Source organism: Periplaneta americana, chromosome 7 (assembly GCF_040183065.1).
Source record: "Periplaneta americana isolate PAMFEO1 chromosome 7, P.americana_PAMFEO1_priV1, whole genome shotgun sequence".
In the NCBI taxonomy this organism is placed as follows: domain Eukaryota; kingdom Metazoa; phylum Arthropoda; class Insecta; order Blattodea; family Blattidae; genus Periplaneta; species Periplaneta americana.
In genome coordinates this window covers 120,183,819-120,204,991 of record NC_091123.1, presented here as the reverse complement: position 1 = coordinate 120,204,991, position 21,173 = coordinate 120,183,819, and the positions used below count along the sequence as shown (strand labels likewise).

General features: G+C 35.0%; 1 long non-coding RNA gene across 1 annotated transcript in view; it reads left to right on the top strand.

The window, feature by feature from the left end:
* The first annotated feature begins 9,695 nt into the window (after window positions 1–9,695).
* Window positions 9,696–21,173, top strand: part of LOC138703398 (uncharacterized) — a 98,597-nt gene continuing 87,119 nt past the window's right edge. The window contains exon 1 of the long non-coding RNA XR_011333148.1: window positions 9,696–9,905. This is a non-coding gene — a long non-coding RNA (uncharacterized lncRNA). The remainder of the gene's footprint in view (window positions 9,906–21,173) is intronic.

Here is a 21,173-nt window from a genome sequence, read left to right as displayed (position 1 = left end):
GCTTGAAACCATATTTCACATGCATATAACATGAGTGATCTGATGGCGGATATGTACAGTTGTAATTTGGTTTTTATTGGTATTAAGCTCTTGAAGATAGGATATAAGAACACGAATCGTTGAAAAGCTCTATTTCTCACGGAATGAATATGGTGTCTGAACGTTACTCTCTTGTCAAGGAGGACTTCAAGATATTTTGCTGATGAACTAAAGACGACGGCTTGATTTTGAATATGAAGTGACTCATTTATACAGGGGAAACGTCTTGTGAATATGACTACCTCTAATTTGGTGCTATTTATTTTAAGCTAAATGAGTTTGAATTCCCGCCTGATTTGAAAGGTCGAGCCGAGCAACTCATGCAAGATGTCTCCCTATTATTTATCACAGTCTAGTATATACAGTCACGAAGCTTGAGTTGTGAGGGTGCTAGGAATAATAGACTGTGCCGGTATTATTTCGCATTGTCTGTAATGAGGTGATAGTAGCTATCCTAGTGGTTAGCAACTATCTATGGATGCATACAATGACGTTATAGTTACTTACCTAGATGCACAGCAAACGCTGCTGTGCTGTACAAAATTAAACCCTTCGTGCATCGTCATCATTGTGGCAAGTGTGGCCAGGGCTGCCGAGAAGGGGGGGCAAAGGGAGCAAGTGCATATGGGCCCGTGAGCACTAAGGGCCCATCAGATTAAGTGAGTCTGATTACTTTTTATTATCACGAATAATTATTCACAGATACATACCAGTACTAAAAAATTTTGTACCAACAATAGTAAAATTAATAAAAATTACCACTTCATTATGTAAATGTTTAACTTTTATAGAATAGAATATCGGTTTCCCACGTTAACAATTATCGACACGACACTTAAGGCTTCCGGAATTCGCCTGAAATATGTTCCCGTCGGACACGTTCAATTGGCTTGTCCTCTTAACTACCAACCCCTGCCAGCCCACCGCAATATGCTAGTAGACTCTCCCAAATCCAAGCTGCAGGATCACGTTTCCTTTTCAGTAGGGCCTACATAGTATGTTTCGTGACGAAACTTTCGTCTTTTTGTTATCGTTTTTCTAGTAAATTCTGTTCATTAGTGTTACCAGTGGACAATGGACAAGTAGAAGCGTAAGTCGGGAGCTGAGAAGCGCAAGAAGAGACAGAAAAATTGGAAGATATTAAGAAAGAAAGTAGAACTTTGAAGTTGGTGTGAAATTGAGCGATCTTAGAAAACTAAAAAGTGGCATTCAAATTGTGTCATTGAATGTGTTGTTCGAAAACAAGAGCCCTTCCAAAAACAGTATTACAGTATTTTAAAAACTGAAGAATGGAGAAAGTGTTCCCAGAGACTGACTAGTGTGGAGTGTGGGAAAATAGTACAGTGACTGATTTGTTTCACTCCACACTAGCCAGTCTCTGGGAACACATTCTCCAATCTTGAGTTTTGAAAATTATACTGTAAAGGCTCTTGTTCCGTCACTTAGAAGGTTATTAGGCAGGTTGGGGGTACTTTTTCGAACAACACATTCAGTGACACAATTTGTCTGCCACTTTTTAATTTTCCAAGTCGCATGCTACTTGCCATCGCTCAGAGTTAGGAACTGGTGTAGGTAAATTTGTTTCACTTGCACATATTAACACATCATTTTTGCTATTGTTTGCTTATTCTGATTCAATAGCCTACTACTGTTATGAGAATTTTTTTCTAAACAGCCACAACCATCATAATTCACTTCTAAGCATGAACTATCTTCATTTTTGACAACCTGAGCAGACGGGCTTGAGATTGGTTCATTTTCTGCACCTTCACTAGCAACGCTCAATTTCACACCAACTTCAAACAAAATGAAGGAAATAAAAATGTATTCAGAGTAACTATGTGTCAAGAAAGACTGAGTAACCTTGGCCTCCTTAGTCTGGAGAGCGATCTTGCTAGGTCTTTAAATTTTAATGATATAATTGCAAAATGAAGTCAAGGAGAGTTGTTTGTTGATGTTGGAATGCAAGTCAGAAATTTCAGCTGTTTAAGAATAGTGTTTTATGAAAACAAAACGAAAGAAACAACAACAAAAAGACGAAAGTTTTGTCACGAAACATACTATGTAGGCCCTACTGAAAAAGAAGCGTGATGAATATAATTAATATATTGTGAAGTTTTACTAAAAATTTTCAATGTAACAAAAGTGTATATTTTTAAATTCGTATCTATGTATGGGGTTATCTCTTATTTATTTTGCAAATAATTATTATCGTCAGAATAATTGGTAACTAGTCATTTTTAACTTTTTTTTTTCAACAGGGCCCAAGCACAATATTGCATAGGGGCCCATAAATCCTGTCGGCAGCCCTGAGTGTGGTATTTAACAGGCGGTTGTGATAGTGATTGCGAATGTATACAATGTGCATTTGATGAATCTATCATAATGCATTCTTGTAAGGCTTGTAACTGCACAAATTGCTTCAGGAAAGGCTACAGCATCACTTTTAATGCGTAAATAACGATATTTAAATGCATATAATAGTTTAACATTCAGTTAATGCAGGCATTAAATAGCACTTTCATGTAGATTCAATTATTCTGTCACCTTACACTAAAACTATTTCGGAAAACATATTGCTGGTATTTTTAAAATATGGTAGAGACATTATAATAAAATATATGTTATTTATAGCTTTCCCCCTAAAAAGAAAGGCAGAACTACTGTTGTGATGGCTATCTGCCATTAGAAGAGATAATTTTATTCAAACAAATTATCACAACATAAATTTTATTCTGAACATTTCACAGAAGATTGCTTCTGGATATCACATGAAAAAAATGGAAGATGACGCAGTTTCATCCCTCTTTAATTTTCCAGAACATCTCATGTAGATAGATTTATTGTTGAAACAAGTTAAATTCACATAGACCTAATTTCCACTGACTGAACTTCATAATTTAAAAGTATATTTATTAAATTTCTTTTTTTCGTGTTATAATATTATTTTTAGGTAGAAAAATACCCTATGAGGATTGTGAAAAGAAGTAAGTTAGCCTACTGGAGTCTCAGAACTAGACAATGTAACTTATTGCAAATTGTTCACACGTCCCTGATGCTATTAGTGCCGAACACAATTATATGCTCAGCTGAACATCATTTGTGATACCAAGAAGGCACCACTTATGAGGCAACTAGGCCAGGAGATAATGGGGTAGGGTGGCCAGTTCCTTTCCCCCTCCATTGCATACATCACCGACTAACTACATATTATACTAATCAGATTTCAGATGTTTAAAAACAATAATTGTTTTTCCCCTGACACATATCATCAAGTAAGATGTACTGCCTGATAATGGATGTACATATCAGCCAGAACAATCAGAGGATGTGACAGATACGAGTTATAATATCAAACTTCAGAAGCTCGACTACAAAAACTGAAGGAAAAACAACCTGATTAACGAAAACTTGCATGGCATTGTAAACAGCAAATTTTTCAGATCTGATGCTTGATTTAATAGAGGAAGCTACAATATTCCATAATAATAATGATAATAATAAATATTAATAATACTAATAATAATTTAGGCCTATTATTATTATTATTATTATTATTATTATTATTGAGATTTCAATTTAATGCATTTTGAAGTAAGATTTAGTAGATTGATTAGTAACACTCAACATAATAAAGTCTTTTATTTTCTTAGAGTAAATAGTCCGTTTTTATTGTCACTTTGTTCGTCACAATAACACTTGTATTGTATTTGATATATGAATATCAAGAGGAGTGTTAGTTTCGACAAAAATAATGTAATAATTGTAGAATATATTATAGGTTCAAGGTTTCTATACTTCATAGATATGGTAATGATTATTTTCAATCATGTTATGTTACAGGAAGACCTTCCTATGAAACTTTACTGACGCAATTCAATCCAGTTGTATTGGTTTTATAAATCGTATTGTGTACTTATTACTTTATTATAATAAAGATAAACAATAATTTCACAGTTTATTAAATTTTTATGTATTATTAAGGGTCCGGATACTTATATTTGTGATATTTGTAGCTAGAAACTTAATAGCGTGCTAGCTTGAGTTGCCGCAGTAATGGCGTCGCGCGCAACGGTCTATTTGACCTGTCCTGTACGGTCTGCGCAGCTATTGTCGGACCATCGGATCTGTGCCCCCGTAAGATATGCGAACTGAACCCTATCTCAGCCTCGGTAATTCAGTTCTCTCTCTGCATTCCTATCTCTCTCTTTTCTATCTCTCTCCCCCATTACTCACAATTTTGGCCTTCTTGCGGGACAGTTTATTTGCACTTGCAGTCCAGTGTTGTCAACTCAACATGAATACTGTAGCACGAAGTGGTGAAAGAAATATTATTAAGCAAGTATCTACATAATAGCATTTTGCGATGAAGAGAAACAAACAGGTCAATATCAGGCAACGAAAAGAGCAGCTGCTATCACAGGTGGGGTTTATTTCATTTCAATTGATTATGTATTAAAATTACTTACTTAACTAATACTAATAATGCAACATTTTATGTAATGTATATAGACAGAAGATCAGAGCTCCTAATAAAGAAAATCAGGAGCAAGGGAGTCTGTGCAGGAGATAAGCTAGAATCACCAAGGAAAACACAGACCAAGGGAACTTTTAATTCTTGTAGATGATAAGAACCGATGTATTTTAAGAAGAAAGATACAAAAATTTTATACCGTGCAGAAAGAAATTCCATCACTGAAGAAATTCCTGAAGGTTGCAAGAGAAGCAATCATTTCCAAGGTTGGAGAGAAACACTACGGAAAGTGATTCGAGACATGGGGTTTAGGTTTAAAAATGTAAAAATACAGGATGTATTTTGATTGAAAGAAATATTGTAGCATGGAGGACCAGTTATTTATGACACCGTTTGACTGAAGTTTGCCAACATCCCTATTCGGCAAGGTTCGTGGCCTGCTGTTTAACGTGGTGGGAGGAAAGCGGATGGAATGGTGTGAGTACAGGCGTTAACTTTTCCAAGAACGACGACAGCGCTGAAGGGGCACAGATCCGATGGTCCGACAATACTGGTGTGGGGGCTTGGATGCATATTTACTACGTATTGAGCTTCGTGTGCAAAGCAGTAGGAGGTCTTGCAGTGTTGTAAGTAATGCATGCCTCTCTAGATCCTTTGCATAATTTTTGTAGCATATATGATAATTGTTCCGAAACTGCATAAGCTTATGTCTCCTCTTTTTAAATTCCGCATGCATAATTATTTACTCCAGCGATACCGTTCGTAGCTACTACTCAATTTCTTCCACTGTAATTTCCATCCAGCTATGCTTAAGACTACCTCTCTCTCTCTCTCTCCGGATGTTAAGTTAAGTTCACCCTGAAACTTTCAAAACACACTTTCTCGACTTTTTTTTTGGCGGTGTATAATATTTGCCGCATTTAAAAACAAAGCTGAGGAAAATTTCAGTATATGGTTACCTCACTGATAACAATTATCTGAAAATACTAGAAAGAGCAGATCTGTGTTTGTCGAATGCGCATCATCATGCTTGCAAAAAGGCACTTTTGAGTGCCAACAATTTATTTTGTATCCACAAGATCGCAATTTTTGAGTAAGAGGGAAAGGAAGATATCCATGTTCTGAAATATATGTGTATATATATATATATATATATATATATATATATATATATATATATATATATATATATATATATATACACACAGCCTATATGTAGCCTATTACATCTATCATATCACTGAATAGTCTTGTTACATATACTGTGCTATTATTTCGTGCGGTCGACCTGGTTGGCAAGTTGGTATAGCGCTGGCCTTCTATGCCCAAGGTTGCGGGTTCGATCCCGGGCCAGGTCGATGGCATTTAAGTGTGCTTAAATGTGACAGGCTTATGTCAGTAGATTTACTGGCATGTAAAAGAACTCCTGCGGGACAAAATTCCGGCATATCCGGCGACGCTGATATAACCACCGCAGTTGCGAGCGTCGTTAAATAAAACATAACATTAACATTATTTCGTGCGAAATATCGCAAGATGTCCGTCTTGTTAGTATAAAATCTTTGCTTGAGATCGTTGGTGCTTACCATGCAGTGATGTGACATGGAGGAAAATTTTCTACTTTCCGGGGAGAAACTGATGCCGTGAGGGAAAAAGGGAAAGTTTGTGTCAGACAGGGAATTTTTCATACTTTTAATAACTTTCCCAGTTTCATTTCGTAATATTTAATTTGTTGTTATTCCTTTAAATTTTCCAACCAGATTCCAGAATTATAAAAAAGAAAATGCGCACACCCGTGCAAAGAGAAAGAGTTTAGGCATTTGCCACAGTCTACTATATACAGTCGCGAAGCTCAATATGTAGTAAAAATACAAACATGGGTAGTTTCCCACCACTAGGATCGCTACTATCGCCTCATCATCGCAGATCTCTCTCCTAGCAGACGACAAAATATGTTACACTTTCGTTGTCGTGTTCTTTTGGAAAAATTAACACCTTCCTTCCATTATTGAAATATTAAATGCATAAAGTGAATTTATTATTTTAATGAAGTATATTAAATTCCACCATAAACTGGAAGATACCTGCAAGAAATAAGTTAATATAATTTTTGTTTGTGCAAAACGAACTGGAATTTACTATAATAGCTTCACTCATTCAAGATTATAGTGATAATTAACTATGAAATCAATAAATATTAATTTGCATTTCTCTTTACAACAATAATAATGGAAATATGAATTAATGGAGTAACTTACGTGTACCGGTACTTGTAGTGTAGGCTTACGTAGTTAACAAAGTGGGATGAGGTTAAGCAATAATAATCACACCAGAATTGGAAATAAAACGTGATCAATAAATTTTATTGTAACAGACTTTTTCTACGTCTCTAGGGAAGCAACAAATAAAAATAACAACAAAATTAACAGCTATAATTAAAAACATATCCTTTGAAGAAAAAAGTAGGCCTAAGCAATAATAATCCCACCAGAATTTAAAATAAAACGTGACCAATAAATTTCATTAAAACAAACTTAATTTTTCTACGTCTTTAGTAAAATAACACATAAAAATAATAACAAAATTAATAGCTACAATTAAAAATATATCCTCTGAAAAAAAAAGTAGACCTAACCTTTATTTCTCTGGAAATTTAGCAGCCTAAGTGACAGAACTTTAACCGGTATCTAATGTCCTTTCGGTTAGACTGAAACATTTCATTGTGAAATTTAAGGATATAATGTATTCTAACAGTCACAAAGAACTTCAAATTAACAGTTTTGTTTCTGCACAGCATTCTTGTGGAAATCCAGGAACCTTTCTGAATCTTTCGGAAATCGGATAACTCCTGGCCTCTTTCTTTTACTGTTGCTACAATTTATAGTACTACAAACGTCTCCTCCTTGTCCCATATTATATTTTAGCCATTAACATTTTCATTATAACAAACAACGAACATTTCACAAGCATCAATGTTAAATACGCAACGAGCTAGCACTCGATAGAAATACGACACAGTCCAAAGTCGACCATGGACAGTCTATTGTTTCTAGTTGCTAACCGCTTGGAGCGCTTTATCACGAGATTTGCAAAAAAAACACCTCAAGCTTCGCGACTGTATCACAGTCTAATACTTACAGTCGCGCAACTTCAACACTTTTTTTTGCCAACATTCGCGACACTAGCGCCCAAGCGGCAGGCAAGGCACTGGTCATAGGTTTGATACAGCCAGCACGTGCTTTAAAGGGGTGCGAGATGTTATAATAACGTTTTAATCATGCGTCGGAACAAAGGCAATGTGTGCAATGGCGAAAATTGCAGTAACAACAAGTTTAAATCTCCGAATTTGTCGTTCTTCAGATTCCCTAAAGACCAAGAGAAAATCATAAATCAGTCATAACCAATAATCCACGTTGTAGGTAGCCTACGTATTGTGTTCTATAAAACATTTATTAGTTATCAGTTACCTATTTGTATGTCAAAGTAGATACCTGTTACAGTATATTTTTTTTTTCCAGAGATCATATGTGTAAATGTGTAACCATTCCGATTTTGGATAATATCTCTAGAGTTTTTAATGCAAGTAATTCCATAATTTTTGTATTCGTGTTTATTTCTTTATATTTTTCAGAAGTTGAATGTTATATTGCATTCAAGTAGGGATCATGGTGTTAATTTTCAAGAATTCATGGAGTATTGTAATCCTTTTGCGAAATTATTCACGTCTGGAATAAATCCAGACTGTGTCGATGTTGGTGTAGATTCATGTGGCAGACGTATTAAGTTCTCAAGAAATAAAAGAGCCTTTTTAAATTTAATATAAAAAAGCAATCTTTTCTGTAATAATTTGCATGACTGTTAACTGTTATTGGTGTTGATTTTACATTCCCAGTGATTATTTGAGCCGTTCAGAGCAGAAGTGGTGTAAGTCGAAATTAGGTAATGAGGGTTAAAGTAAAAATTCTGTAAAATACAGCGCAAAGTAGCAATTAATATATCCTTCGTGCTATTCACTGACTACTAATAGTTTAAATTAATTCAATATTAACTGCTACTTTGCGCTGTATTTTACAGAATGTTTACTTTAACCCTCATTACGCATTTTTGACTTACACCACTTCTGCTCTGAAAATAAAATTAGGCCTACATTTTCGGAGTTAATATTGAAGTTACAATTTTTTCAACAAAATTGTGTGTTCATTTATTTGTTCTCACTTACGTCATATTAACAGTAAGGGCATGTAAATTACGTAGGCTATTATATATGTAGGATAAGTTAAAATTAAGCTTATGTGTGAAAACTGGAAATGTAATGTAAAATGCGGTAAACTTGCCATACAAATTTACACCATAATATCAGCACTATTTGTAACTCAAAATAATAAAGGAAATACCGGTTCTTAAGAAATGGAAAAAAAATGAACTTCATAAATCAATGTCATATTAAGGTTTAAATCCTCCCCTTTTTTATTTTCAAGTTTACCTCAGCGGCCGAGTTTACTCCAATTTGTGGTATGGAAAATAGTTAATTTCTCAGGAAATAGGGAGAGGAGTTCACCACGAGATGTACCCTACGAGATATGGCCTACAATTTTGAAGCTACTAATTTTGACTCTTCTCACAGTAAATATAGAGTTCCAGTGATTCATAAATATATTTATGAATGAATTGAATTAACCGTCCACGTACGAACAATTATATTATTTCAAAGCATGATACGTGATCTGGGCCAAGATTCAGTTGTAAGGAGCAGAAAGAATTACGTTTATTCCCAGCTTCTGAAACTTGTAGATTAACTGCGTGTGAAATTCTTATAGGATTCTAAAGTAAAATTAATAAGAACATATACACTTACTGTATAGCATAAAAATATAAAATAAATTACGCAAAACCCGTTTTCTGATGTGTTATCATATGTCGTGTGCACACTGTTAACTTGCCTGCCGCTAGAGGGCTACTGTCGCGTCAGCTGTCAAATGTTGGCATATTTTATACATACGAGTTGCGTGACTGTAAGTATTAGACTGTGACTGTATATAGTAGACTGTGCATTTACCCTAGTTTCCAACTCGTTGGCAATAAATTATATCCGGCAGTGGAGGGAAATTTTACTTGAAAAGGGAAATTTCAACCTATAACGAGGGAAATTATCGGAATACAATCTGACAACACTGTAATCATGTGGTAAAGTATTTCGAATTCTGGTTACTGGTTAACTACTCCAGCACAATTCTTTATTTTTTTTTTTTATCAATTAATTTGCAGTAGTGAACCGCTTTTGCAAAGTTTAACAAAGATATTAATGTGATTGATTAAATTTGACTGCCAAACCAAGTCCTGTAGTAACTGCATTCAACTAAGTGTGCAAAGCAGTAGGAGGTCTTGCAGTGTTGTAAGTAATGCATGCCTCTCTAGATCCTTTGCATAATTTTTGTAGCATATATGATAATTGTTCCGAAACTGCATACGCTTATGTCTCCTCTTTTTAAATCCCGCATGCATAATTATTTACTCCAGCGATACCGTTCGTAGCTACTACTCAATTTCTTCCACTGTAATTTCCATCCAGCTATGCTTAAGACTACCTCTCCTCTCTCTCTCTCTCTCTCTCTCTCTCTCTCTCTCTCCCCGGATGTTAAGTTAAGTTCTCCCTGAAACTTTCAAAACACACTTTCTAGACTTTTTTTTGGCGGTGTATAATATTTGCCGCATTTAAAAACAAAGCTGAGGAAAATTTCAGTATATGGTTACCTCACTGATAACAATTATCTGAAAATACTAGAAAGAGCAGATCTGTGTTTGTCGAATGTGCATCACCATGCTTACAAAAAGGCACTTTTGAGTGCCAACAATTTATTTTGTATCCACAAGTTCGCAATTTTTGAGTAAGAGGGAAAGGAAGATATCCATGTTCTGAAATTTATTCATCACTTGTTCAATTAGGCCTAATTCCATAAAAGACAATTACGGCATCGCTGAAGTAAATAATTACCTATGTCTTGCAATTGATTCACGATTCAACATGGGAGGCCTACCTGTACGTTAATTGGGTGTTTTATTTGAAATCATGTTGATAGATGTAATGTCTTCTTGGAAACAACTCACATCACAAAGATACTCTACCACATTTTCCTTTTTATGTAGCCTATTACATCTATCATATCACTGAATAGTCTTGCTACATATACTGTATACCGTATAATGCTATCTACGTAATGAAGCTGCCACAAGATAGGGCATATAGCAAGTTGTTCATGACTTAGCTTGGAAACAAGCCTAGCAGATTATTAACTCAACATGCTGCAAAGAACGTGAGGAAATAATAAAATCTGAAGTGCTTTATCTTGCTGCCATAAATTTTATTGTGGTAGGCTATGTAGAAACTGTCTCTCATGCCTGGTGACATGGTCTAAGGCACCCTGCATATGTCTTGCATTACAGAATGAGCATTGCTTCTAGTCCTCTTGGGGGAAGAAATTTTCTTATGAAATTTCGGCCAGTTTATGGAACCTGTGCTCACCCAGCATCGTGATGCACTTGGAGAGCTACGATAGGTAGCAAAATCAGGTTACGAAAGCAGCTATAACAGCTGGGGAAATCATCGTGCTAACCACACGATACCTCCATTCTGGTTGGATGATCGTCCATCTCTGTTTTGGCATGTGAACGTGAGGCCAGCGGCTGGCTGGTCGTTCATGGTCTTTCATGGGCTGTCATACCCTAGATTATTGTTATTATTATGTAGAAATTATGGAAAAAAATTCGAGACGACTGTCCATCTAAAAAGCGTACATACGAGGTTGGGCAGAAAAGTAATGAGACTGATTTTCGTTTAACCATGAATTTTATTCTTTTTACAAATCAAGGTTATCCCCTTCGAAGTAGTTTCCTTGGGCAGCTATACAAAGGCAGAGCCGTTGTTTCCATTGTTCGTAGCAGAGCTGGAAGGCTTCTGCTGGAATGCCTTTTAGCTCACCGGTTATGCTCTTCTGGATGTTATTTAAAGTACGAAAATGGCGCATTTTCAAGTGAGTTTTGATCTGGGGGAATGAAAAGAAGTCACACGGACTGAGATCCGGTGAATAGGGAGGCTGGGGAGCCATAGAAATGCCTTTTCCTTCCAAAAATTCGTTGGAGATTGCCTGTGACATGGGTCATTGTCGTGGTACAACATCCAAGTGCGTGCAATGCCTGGTCACACATGTGCCACCCTCTTCCTCAGTCTTTGAAGAACTTCCCGACAAAAAGTTTGATTGACACTTTGTCCTGCAGGCACAAATTAATTGTGGATGATCCTCTGACTGTCCAAAAAACAAATGATCATCAATTTGATTTTTGATTTGCTCATTCTGACTTTCTTGGAACGAGGAGAGTTTGCAGTGTGTCACTCCTGACTTCTTTGTTTTGTTTCAAGGTTGTTCTCGAAAATCCAAAGATTCACCTGTGATCACGTGACTGATGAATTCTGTCTCTCTCTCAAGGCAGTGCAGAAGATCAAGACACACTGCAAAAGACTCAGAAAGAAGGTGGCACGTGTGCGACCATGCATTGCACGCACTTGGGTGCTGCACCACGATAATGCCCCATGTTACATGGCAATCTCCATCAACGAATTTTTGGCAGGAAAATGCTTTCCTGTGTCCCCAGCCTCCCTCTTTGCCGGATCTCAGTCCATGTGACCTCTTTTTATTTCCGGATCAAAACTCACTTGAAAGGGCACCATTTTGGTACTTTGAATAATATCCAGACGAGTGTAACCAACGAACTAAGAGGCATTCCAGCAGAAGTCTTCCAACACCGCTACGGACAATGGAAACAATAGCTCTGCCTGTGTATAGCTGCCAAAGGAACTACCTCGAAGGGGATAAGCTTGATTTGTAAAAAGAACAAAGTACATGGTTAAAAGAAAATCAGTCTCATTACTCTTCTGCCTAACATTGTAGTTTAATAGCATTACCGATAATATGTATAGACTATCTTTTGGTAATAATCTCGAAAATCCAAAGTCTGAAGTTACACTGGAAAGCCAAAAGTCACGATCACTGGGCAGTGTGTGTGGTCTGCCATATTAATGGCATTAGCTTGACTTTCTGATTAATGTTATGATCAGTGCAGTCATATTCAATGCAGGATTGGTGTTGTAGCCTATAATATTCTGTCGTGCTTTGTAATTTTCTTAGTATGCCTAATTACTTACCGTATGTTCAGCATATTTTAAAAGAGGATTAATGATAGAGCACAGGAACAGCATTTCGTAGGACTTTGTAAAGCCATTTGAATAATCTAGAAAATCGAGTGAGCTCCACAGTAAAATAGTAGGCAGTTTTTACTCCATTTTAATTATATTTTTGATCCAGGGAAAATAGGCCTACTCGTTCTTTGCGAAAACACCCATAAGAATGATTTTGATTTTAAACATGATGGCAGAAAAGTGGTAGGCCTCTATGTATTTTTACTCATGTGACTCAGCTACTATACTTAACTTTAAGTTTTTTTATTCATTTTTATGGAGAAACTAGTGCATGGAAAGTTCAGGTGATTTTGGAAGTGAAAATCGTATTTTTGATCCAGGTAAAATACTCGTCTTTTATGAAAATACTACCGTGGTTCACTGAAGGATAGCGCCTTAAATATCAAACTTCATATCCACCAAGAAATCCCTTATAAATTCGACGATTTAAGTAATTTAAGTAACTTAATTGCTCAGATTATACCGAATTGCATGGAAAACTTTCCAGAGTAGGACCTAAATAAAATTCTTTACTACAAAGATTTGATTGGGGATAAACTTCTATGGAAAAAGTAAAAAAAAAAAAAAAAATGAAATAAAGAAAAATACTTTTGCAGTGTTTTTATTATTGTTTTGTTGTTGTAAACATGTAATCATAATTCAAACATAAATACCGAAATCTATTATTTACTTAGTGCTATTGATTGATCAATATATTTAATCGATTAACTAATTTATTTGAGTTTTGATCGAGTTGAAAAAATGTTTTAATATCCTGTAATACACAATTATTGTTAAATTTAACTTGCGTACAGTGATAAGCATAAATGTTGTAGGCCTATATCTGTATATATTGTATCGTTATATTACAAAACAACTATTTTAATTACTTACTAACATATTTATTATGGGGCTTACAATTTATTGTATCAATTTCTCTGGGAATTTTTGAGACAAATAGAAATAACAAAAAGTATGAAGACTCACGTAGTTAATACTGCTTCATCCATGATTTTAAACATGTGAGTGCATTCACATGCTCCGAATTAAGTGCCGGTCTACGTTTAGTAACAATGTTTCCTGCATTAGTAAACACAAAAAAACTTTTTTTCTGTCAAGCACTTCTCCACAATCATTCAATTTAAATCCAAACGTTTCACCAAATTTACTTCTCAAATTCTCATATGACATAATGGAGTTTACACTTTCCACAAACCACAGAAAACTGATTTTTTTTTTCTTATCAAACTAAACACACAACCTTCATATACAAACTCAGTACAGAAACTGCAACTGCAAAACTACAGTGGACGAAACAGAAGATTGACCTCTATTGTAATCGAATTACCAGATTTTAGAAAGAGAAGAAGGTAGTTACACTCTCACTTACACAGATGTAGACATGGCTATTTTATAAGGGATGAGAGGGACAAATTCCAGAAAAGTGTGTATTTCATATGCTTGGAAGTTGAGCTGACAACAAGGTGGAAGTTTTCTTGGAAAACCATAAAACTTAATAAGTATTTCACATTGTGTTTCAACTTTCAATACAGGTAGACTAGGTCACGTCCTCATATCTCCATCTCTTTCTGAAGTGTTTGAGCAAAGATTTTCCCTACACTAGGCTAGTTGGTTTACAGTTAGAAAATAACAGTAGGGGCCTACTATTATGCTTTAAGCAATTTCCGAGAGAAAAATATTGTCGGAATTTTTAGTATGAGTTTGTATTAATAAAATAATAATTAATATCAACTACAACCGATTAATTTTAATCGACTCGATTATTCGATTAAATATTTTTGATAGATTAAATCCCACAACACTATACCCTACTTAAAATATTAATATTTGCCATACATAATACAGGACTAAGCCTATGTAAATCTGTGTAACAAGTTTATAATTGTTTAAAGAATGATTCTTATTGTCAAAGTTCCGTGTTCAATTCTGTATACAATTGTTTGCATTTACAGGTAGTTAATGTCGCTGGTACACTGCAATATTTTATTCTACCTCAGAAATGCTGTTCAGAAATTTTTTTTGCACTCACTGAGACTTGTTAAATAGGTTATTCTATTTATTTCCAGCATGTCTTGTAACTGCTGCAAAATTCAACATGGACTGACATTTCTGTTCAAGGAAGAGTGAGAAATTGTGGTTCAAACAAGTTCTTCATATTATTCACATTTGCAATTACCAGTGTTAAAAATTAAGATTAAAAAATATTAATGTCACTTATGCACTCATAAGTGGGTGCCATTGACTGTAGTTGTATGTGTTATTTTTTATATATCCAAGCTTTTCGTTATTGTTTCAGCACGTCTTGAACTATTACGGTGCACATATCCTAACATATTTCCTTGCAATATGTTCCTTTACTTGTAGGTTGTCAGTCAGCCTGAAGCACTGGTACTCGTTTTCGAACAATTTAGGTTTAATTGCCATTTCAAACAGTTCTGTTACTGTTTAACTTTTGTAACTTTGAATGGCTGTGTTAATAATGACAGTTGTGTGGAATGACAGCTTCTTACATACTAGAACAGTTGGAAGACAGTGCATATACATTGTTTAGTATGTGAAAATTGGCAGTAGTGCATAATTGTCTGTCTGCTGTAACGGTGTGCTCAATGTGAAGGGAAGTTTCGATATTGGTTCATTAACATTTCCCTTGTAAGCCAAATATTCTGATTTCTTAGACGTAACACTAGATAGGAACAGATACATCGCTGTGGAGTAACGGTTAGCATGCCTGACCATGAAATGAGCCAGTCTTGGTTCAAATCCTGGTTGGGGCAAGTTACCTGGTTGACGTTTTTTTGTCGAGGTTTCCCCCTTCATCCACTTGAAGCAGAATTTCTGGATAATTCTCGGCATTGGACCCTCGAACTCACTTTGCGTTCAAGGCCATTCCAGTGTTACAGGGTGGATATTTAGACATAACTTTTAGTACATACTGTAGCTTCATTCCCATATGAATTTCAAAGAACATCTGAATATTGCAAATAGTATTGTCCAAGGAGGTAATAATTTCTTTAAATTTTCAGTCCTCTATCTTAATGACATCAGGGTGAAAATAGTAATATGCGTTACAAGAGCGGTATGCTGAAGTTTTCATGTTCGAGGAAAAGATTGAAAAAGCGAAATGTAGTTGAGCTTTTTTAATTTCCGAGAATTGAAAGAAAACATACCGCTCGTGTATCGTACATTATTTTGTGCGAAGATTGTTTATTACATACCTGAAAGAGGAATTTCTAATTAGTTGCAATGAAATCTCCATCTTGGTTTCTGTTCAATGACGGCAAATTTGTAAAACAAAAATATCTATCTTCAACATTGTTGCTTTAAAATGTTTTCTGTGTTTACTATACTCCAGCAAGCCATGATATACGTCTGTCTTTTTTTTCCCCCCAGTCCATAAATGCGAACTTAAAACAAACGGTAAGGTTATGTAATGATTTATTTTTCATTTTAATATTTTAACAATATTATTTATATAACATATTGCAGTAATAACATCGGCATCTGGAATCTTGTTGATTTTTTCACGGCTTCCTTAATGTTACTTGCATCACGAATCCAGTAACTTTAGTGGAGTTGTAGAGTTTACTTAATTTTTGCATATATTTAAAAACAATAATTAACAGTGCAATTTAGGTGAAATTGCAGTGGTAAGTTTCCAATTTATAATTATTACTATATTGAACGTCTCTAAAAGTAATATGTTAGAAGCCTAAAGCAGTAAAATCAATATGTCACTTAAGCGGTAAGAAGAGGGAAATTGTTATGTGTGTTAGGTTGGGAATACTGAATGTGGAATTTTAGACTTACCGCGGATTTTGTGCGGAAACCAAGCAAATACGCACGATCTCACACAAAAATATTTTATATAACTGTTACAGGTGAGACTTGCAAAAATAAGTATACAAACATTTGCTAAATTACATTTAAAAACTCTGTGAATTTAGCTTTCCTTGACATTATAGTATTTTTTTCTGTCACAAGAAAGTATGAGGAAGCTATATCTGCTTTCAGAATGATTCTAAATTAATTTGCTCTTTTTTTATGATTTTTTAAACATATGTTATGGGTTGGACAGATTTGTTACGGGCTAGACATAGTACAAAATGATTCCATTAAACTTAATTTAGAGCAGAAATATTTTATGTAAAGACCAATTTTCCATGGAATTGACAATTGTAATTGACAAAAATTATGAACAAAATAGTAAGTTATATAAGTTATTGTACACAAAACAAATACCAACACAACTCAAGATTTTCAGTACTTTTATCTGTTTGATAGAACTAGAAGAAGAAAACATTACATAATTCAATTAACACTGAAATTCTGAGTTCAGACATTACTTTTTAAAAGAAAAGAGCCCTCGATTATTAACAATTGTTAGGAGCGGTACCACCTTTAAAATGCTAGAAACTGTCTCAAAAGATTCATCATTTTCTTCTGGCCAAATCCAATAACTTGACCCGCTAGGATGCATATAACTTAAGTGAACAAGGTCCTCCCCTATATCTAATAGAGTAGCATAATAATTTTCCCCTTTACTACCTTTTACACTAACCCTTAAGTGAAAATCTCCATTTTTCACATTAGTTGGTTTCGTTTCTAAAATTGAATACTGCTCATTGCTTGATGGAAGAACGATAGCAACATCTTTTGACGTTGTCATAGAGGTTTGACCCACAACTAAGGTGTCACTTTTCTCTGCAGTGGCGAAGTAATGTAGGCTTTGCAAATTTGGAATGTAAGACACTGATTCCCATCTAACTTCTAACATTTCTCTTGCAGCTTCAGTTTTAGCAGCATTAATATATTACATTTTAATGCTAGGATTAATTTCATTTGCACAGTTGTAGAACTCCTCTGGAGTAACAGTATTGGTTTTTCTACTTTTCACTGCAAGCCATATGTTATGTTTCACTCTTCTACCAACACCATCTACTACACCCTTTCCGTGGTAGGAAGCAAAGAAAGTTCCATTCTGCCTTTACAGTGAAGTCCTAAAAATAGCAGATTGGACAATATGAAATCGTTCTTAAACTGTGCCACACATCCATCACTAAATATTTAAAGTTTTGATAAATGAGGCACTTCAGATTTTAGTTCCTTGATAATAGCACCAATAAATACCCAGACTGACATTTTCCCATGATTAAGCTCATCACCTATAACAGCATAACACCTTGTAGAGTTTACTGGAAGCCAGACAACAGCAGTAAAAATAGTACATTGTTATGTGTCCAATGGGCACTTTGTATCTCGTCTTGTTGTGTGATTGCAGCATTTTCAGCATAGTCCCACTGAACAACAGCTTCATCACCAGACGAAGCAATAGAATTTTTACTTTTTTCAAAGTAAGCACTCTGCTTGATAAACGCATGCTTTTTGTAGTGCTCAATATGTTTTGTTGTTTCCACACTCAAGTGCTTTACTGTTGTCTTTGTTTCTGCAACAAACAAGAAACCATCAGTTTTTGGCCATTGTTTCAAAACTGCTGGTTCGTTATATTTACTTTTATCAAATAGATTTGATCCATCTTTATTTTCAGAATAATTATCACATGTACCATTCATACATGCAGGATTCTTAGAATCACATGTCTATGATGTGATAAGTTCTGTGCCATTTTTGGGAATGTTGCTCTTATAAGGAAGAGTCTTACATGACTCGTAGGTCCAATGCCAAAACCACGAATGTGCAAAATCTTACTTTTGAGATAAACGCATTTTAATATTCAAAGTGCTTGGAAAAATCAGGTTTTATAGTTACATTTACGTTTTCACTGCCAAAATATGTAACTAGTTACGCTATTTCTTAGGACATACAAATTACCTCATTTGTTTCATACTTTGAGGACAATTTAAGGGGGTTAGGTACAGCTTACAGCAGTAAAATTTTGGAAATATTGAACATTTTTTTCCTCCATTACTGTATCTTGTACAATATTGAAAATTAGTGCGTGTAAAACACTGTCCTTATGCTGTATGAAAAAAATATTTTTACGATTTAAAAAAATTATTTACCTTTTTTTTTTTTTTTTTTTTTTTTTACAAAATTCAGTTCCCTGTGCAGTGAAGAAGCATTTCCCACATAACTAAAAAACTATCCAACATTCTGTTATTAAATTTTTTGTGTGTATTTATGCATGTCATATCTACAATATGATGCACGATCACCACTTCTCTACCTTTGACAGATTGCCTGATGAAAAATAAATTCATTTAAAAAATGGTCAAATATCAGTACATAATAAAAAAATTATATTACATATTAAGGAATGATATTGTAAACATGAGTTTCAGCAATAAAATAAAAAAAGAGAGAACATGAAAAAGTTAACAAATTTATGAGTTATGACGGAAGTTCTTCATCACTGCACAGTAAACTATCACCATTTTGAATTTTGAAAAAAAAAAAATGTAAATCGTTTTTTTAAATCGTAATTTTTTCTTTTCATATAGCAGAAGGACATTGTTTTACACATACCGATTTTCATTATTGTACAAGATATAGTAATGGAGGGAAAAAAATGTTGAATATTTCCGAAAATTTTACTGCTGTAAGCTGAACTTATCCCCTTAAATAATTGCTTGTATTAGTTTTTTCTTGGCACGGCAGAATTGCAGAACGTTTGAAGTGCTGTTCGCAGACTTAATAAACTAATTGTGAAATTAATGGTTTTCAAGTATTTTCAAGGATAATGGGAGGACTTATTTATTATTATGAAATTAATTTTATAGAAATTTTTCTCTTCATTCTTACTTTCTAAAGAATTCTGTTATTGGTACATACACCGGAATAATATTTTGTTCAAGAAAATATAAATCATTATTAAATAGGATAATATTCATCTTGTAAAGAGACAAACTCATAGTATTGAAAATACTGAGAAATATGAAAGAACACAATCACTATTCATACTTAGAATCCTCATCTGCATAAAATTCAGGTAAGTCATCACGAATGTTTCTGTTGTATTTCAATGGGTTGCAAGATCCATGGTACTCCTCGGTATAGGCAAGATCCTGATACATTATTTTGAGATCCTGGAATTTGGCTTCAGCAATGGACAGATCTGCACTGTAGACTTTTTGGGAGTGGACCTCACTTGATCTGCTTCTTGGTCTCTTCAGATGGACTTGAAAAAGTTAGTGTAAAAATCAAAATTCTAATGAAGAGAAAAGTTTTTAAATAGGTTACTTAACATCTGTGTAAAATTTTATCTCCCTAACTTCAGTAGTTTCTAAGTTATATGAATTTGAATACAGATGTTTGTCCAAAAACAAATTACCGGGAAAATGCAATCAAAGATATGCATGCGATAGAAAGTATTTTATCTTACTTTACAGCATTCAGAATGCACCAGCTCCGTAGGATGGTCCTTCTTCTTCCTCCTGGCTTCCTCTGACCTCAGTTTAGCAATTTTCACAGTTCTCCCGTAATGTTGAAATGCTTTGGTGCTTTGTATATTTCTTCTGTTCACTGTAACCTGGTCTTTCCATTTTGCCTATTCTTTAATGTGGTGTCCTGGGGAGAGACCAACTTCACTTGTCTTGCAGTTATGCTACATTGTCCATAATTATACTGATTGATTGCTTCACACACTGCTATGCTGATGCGTCACTTTATCACAAACACTTCTTTGGGACACTTGTTCCAAATTGAATGATGGAGAGCTTCATTGCTGTTTTGGGTTTGTCTTCCAGGCACCTCTCTAAAAGTTCATCTGAGGCAAGTCTCTGAAAGACTGGAATGACCTTGAGGACAACTTTACCTGAAGGGATTGTGGACTTTGTCTTTGTGGGACCCTGGGATTTCATTCTTCGCTACAGCTCGGGTATAAAAACACCATGAATCCTCACCTCGTGGACACTTGTGATGTTCTGGTTTAGCATCAGTAGACTTACAATGGTACAAAATGGCATAGATAGCAGTTTTCACACCGTCTCGATTGCCTTTATTTGCATAAATGGCATTTCGATAGTAACTGCTAATGCTCACTATTGTAGATGCTTTCAGGCTACCATGAGCCTTCCCGCCGAGTGTCATCCCCTTCTTGCCTTCATCTTTCACAAGGTTCCGAAGTGCCGTCCCCATTCTTTTGCCACCATATATTTTGTTTTCAAGTAACAGTTTATATGATTTGCTATCGCCGTCACTTATCATCTCTGTGTACCTGAATCCATGATCTTCAGATCTCTTCCATAATGTGAGGGCTGCTGTCATTTCCATCGCAGTTGACGAACCACTGTAATTCTTTTCACAGTCCTTCACATGGCCTTCATACCAGAAATGATATTCTGGCATGTCACCCAGATCCTTATTTGTCTCACATGTATGACAATACTTAGACAGTATCTCGTAATCAATAGCAAATCCTGTCTGAGCATCAATAACACACGCTATGCCATA